Raw genomic sequence first — 3,955 nt, 5'->3', positions numbered from 1 at the left:
TGTAAGTAAGACCAAGTCAGCAACTTTAGGTAGGTTCTACCAGCTTGTGAGGCTTAGTGTGCACATAGACACGGCAGGGCAGAGCTGGTAGAGAGGCTCAACGAGGGAGTTCCACTAAAGCAAATGAACTAAACAAAATGAAAGGGAGCGTGTGAGTGTTAGTATACCCAGGGCATGTTAGACCAGTGTCTGTGCAGCATGTTTAGTTAGAATTTCTTCATTGGTGGACATGAATCACAAATGGTCTCGTTTCTGCCTCTTCTTTCCAAACTCAGGCATGTCTTATTTTAGATGGAGTATAGCTTTTATCTATTATTTCATCCTGTAAAAACACTCATTTTGGGCCAGAGGATGAGCAGTGACCTTATTTATAAACTGTTCTAGTCCCTGCTTCCTTTCCTGAATGAAATTGTCACCAAATATTCCATCATCTTCTCTAAAAGGAAGCTGCTGCAAAAATGTTTTCCCAGGGATTGAGAGAACTACAACCTTGCTCTCTCTTTCTAGTTCACTTCCACGGTTTGCACGTTGCTCAAGTCTAGCTTGAGGAAGTTGCTGGGCGGCCTGTAGGTGTCATTCAGGCTCTGAGGCTGGGTGTTCAGCAGCTGCTGGGTGTCAGCTGAGGTCTCTGCCATTTCACTGCTGCTGCTGCTGCAGCCTTCTGCCGCCTCCTGCCGTGGAGTCTCTGGGTTGGCACAGTGGACTGAGCTGAACAAGCATGTAGCAGAAACCCATATTTTAAAAGTGGGAAATAACAAAAGCAGGTGTGTGTGGGGGGGTGTGTGTGCAGCATACTCAGTAAACAAATGGAGAATGGGAAGAGAGATGAATCCATGGCTTGAAATTTTATTGGGGCTGCAAGTTCATTTAAGTATGTTTCCCAAGGGGAGCTCTATTGATGGATTCAGAGAAAACAGGCATGATTTCTCTGTGGTCACAGTGTTCTATATCATTACCTCATCATGTAATTGGAATGGGGTCAGTCAGTTATGTGGTACCTTGCTATCCCAGAGGCCACCAGTTTTATATGGCAAATATCTGGATTGACCACACTAAGGAACTATGAGGCAGTGAAGAATAACTGGAAATTAGGTTGAGAATGTCAAAACTGTATTCAGGCAGAACTCCTAATGTCCACATATGAACAAAAACTCCCAGCACTTCATTACCATACAAAGTATAAATTAATATCCAAAACTCCAAATTGAAAAGAATGGATGATCAATTTTGAGAAGATACAAATCTCTTAGGCAGAAGAATCCCAAATAATTGATCTAAATGCTCTTGCTTCAAGGAAGCTGAGAATAGCTCCCAGGCACTTAACTATATGCTATGCAAAATGACTTTCTTCTAAACACCATAAGCTAGACAAAAGTAAAAGAGTAGCTTCACAATGGACAAACCTGACCACATTAGTCAGATAGATGATCAAGACCAACTTCGCTAGTGAGAGACTATATTGATGGCACATGCTTTTAATAGTATAAAACAAAAAACACACTAAACTACTATGGTCTTCTACCACAAGTTCATAACCCAAGTCTGACCATGAGAACATCAGAAAATTACAATAGAGAAACAATGATCTAAATATCTACCCTCTCCTCTTCTAAACCACCAAGAAAATAAAAAACCAGTCTGGGTAACTCTGGGCCAAAAAGATCCCTAGTAATGAGATGTAGGGTGGGGTTCAGGATGTGATCTCAGAGCAGAAGGAGGGTACAGGGAACTAAGGAAATGTTTATAACCTATGAAATTTAGTGAGCAATGGTGCATCAATTCTAGCCCATTAGTGTGCTACCAATGCATTGTGGTGAGGCAAGCTATCAATGGTGAATGAAGCCAGGAGTGGGGCATGTAGAAACTCTCTACATCTTGACCTGAAAATATGACAGTGCTCTAAAATGTATTTAGCAATAAGGTCTGTGCCAATCCTTCATTTGAAGCTCTACAGTTGTGGAGAGCCACAGGAATATGAAATAGAAGTCCAGCTGTATATTATAAGCTATACCTTGACAAGACCAAGGGTCAGTTGAGTGGGAAGCCAATCAGCAGGGACTAGTGGTGTTATGCAGCTTAGTATTCAGTTGTGCCTTGCTATGAATTCTTTGTGCTCACAATTCTCCTAAAATGTGTAAGTGTGTGTGAATCTCCATTTCAAAGCACCTGGATACTCACTTTGACAGAACCTTCTGCCTCTGAGCTCCAGGCCCCCTCTTTATCATTTGTTTTGGGTATCTGCCATTTGCAAATGCCCTCCTTGAGCTACTTCTGAAGATAGAGTCAACCACAAACAAAGCCTTAAAAGACAAGTAAGGAACAAATAGCTAATCAGGCCATCAGTTAGATGCCTGGAACCCCACCACCACCACACACACACACCTCAACTAAGGTAGCCTCTTAGATCAAAGGGGTTTCCTCCCAGCAGGCACTTCAAGCTGTGATGCTATCAGTACTCTTTCCCTGCCCTCTTAGGAAAGTGGCAGCAGAGGAAAAAGTGACAGTTTTAACTTTAGTGACCTACAGACTCTCCCTATGCTATCACCTGTAAGTTTATAGTTGAACACATTTATGACAGACTCATATCATATGATAGATATGTCTTCACCTAACCACAATAAGGATATATTTCTAGCACATAAATTCCTTTTCTGATTTATTTCAACCACTAACTGACTCCACTTTTATCTCTCCCCTTTTGGGTTGCAAATACAATTGCCAGGAAGCCTCTAGCAGGGACCCCAACAATTTCGTGCTGTGTACAAAACATGAGGTGTTACTGCTTGGGATAGGATATAGACCAGTCCAGGGAGAAGGGGGTTAGAACAAAAGGAAACAAGGAAATTAGGAGATTGGAGAGTTGAACTGGTGGTTAAATGATGGTGACTGATGAATAAATGAATTGAACGAAAGAGCTCTGAGCAACTGGATTCATTCTCACATCAAAGTAAGACATCACCTTTTTCAAATATTATAGTAATCATAAGCATGGGCTTCACTCTCCTCTTCCTCATACTAGTTGCTGAGATGACCCCATCTGCACTGAGGCAGAGAAGAGCCCTTTCGAATTCATTGCCAAGCCAGCTGCCTGTGCAGCTTTCCAGAACTCATGAAGGCCAATTTTTCTAGTCTTCTGACTACTGAAAAGCTGCTCAGGGTTTGCAGATGCTGTTTACATGACGGATTCTCAGCTATTCTTCTCCCTCCACATGATTTCCAATTATTTTCTGGAGAAAACTCCACAGTGAAATGAAGCAAATTATTTGATGTAATTTTTCATGATGGGATGTCTCAGGTTTCATTGTCAGTTTTCATAAAAGTGCCAATGATATATTCTTTCCCCAATGCCTGCAAAAAGCTAGAAAATACAACAGCATTCCCTGTATATCTGGCCAGGATGCCTAGCAGAAATCCAAAGCCTCAATTTTCTTCTTCAAGAAACATCCTAAATTGTAAAAGTAAGTTGTAATGATCTTAATTGGATTCACATCTTAACCATTTCAACATTTCATGGTATTTCTCTCTCTTAGTGGAAGCTATTTCCCTCAATGAGCTTCAGGATTTTTAGTTCAGTTCAAAATGTCAGTAAAATTTGTCTCTTACATACCATTCACTACCTGTCAGTAGTTATTAAAGAGAAATTTTATTATAAAATAAAATAAAAAAAGAGAAATTTTAAACTCACCATTTTCTAAGTTATCATGTTTATGTAAGCAAATAATTTGAAGTTTGTTGTAGAATAAACTATTTTAAATGATTCCCAAGTTAGCACAAATGTCATCAGTCTGTACTCAGTTCCTGCATTTTGCACATTCACTTACAGTCTGAAATAAGATTTATATGATTTTTTTTATAAAAAAAGCAGAGTACATGTACAAATAACACCCTAGAATTATAGAAAATGATTTTTAAAGGTTAAACAATTCACCGTCTGTTTCAGCAAACACAGCTGGTA

The 3,955-nt window shown here is 39.9% G+C and overlaps 1 pseudogene; it reads right to left on the bottom strand.

Moving 5' to 3' along the window:
• Nucleotides 1-271: 271 nt before the first annotated feature.
• LOC102903672 (sorting nexin-3 pseudogene) lies at nucleotides 272-635 on the bottom strand (annotated as a pseudogene).
• Nucleotides 636-3,955: the final 3,320 nt, after the last annotated feature.

The sequence above is a fragment of the Peromyscus maniculatus genome, chromosome 2 (assembly GCF_049852395.1).
Source record: "Peromyscus maniculatus bairdii isolate BWxNUB_F1_BW_parent chromosome 2, HU_Pman_BW_mat_3.1, whole genome shotgun sequence".
Taxonomy (NCBI): domain Eukaryota; kingdom Metazoa; phylum Chordata; class Mammalia; order Rodentia; family Cricetidae; genus Peromyscus; species Peromyscus maniculatus.
Note: the sequence above shows the minus strand (reverse complement) of the source record. Positions and strands in the feature narration are given on the sequence as shown.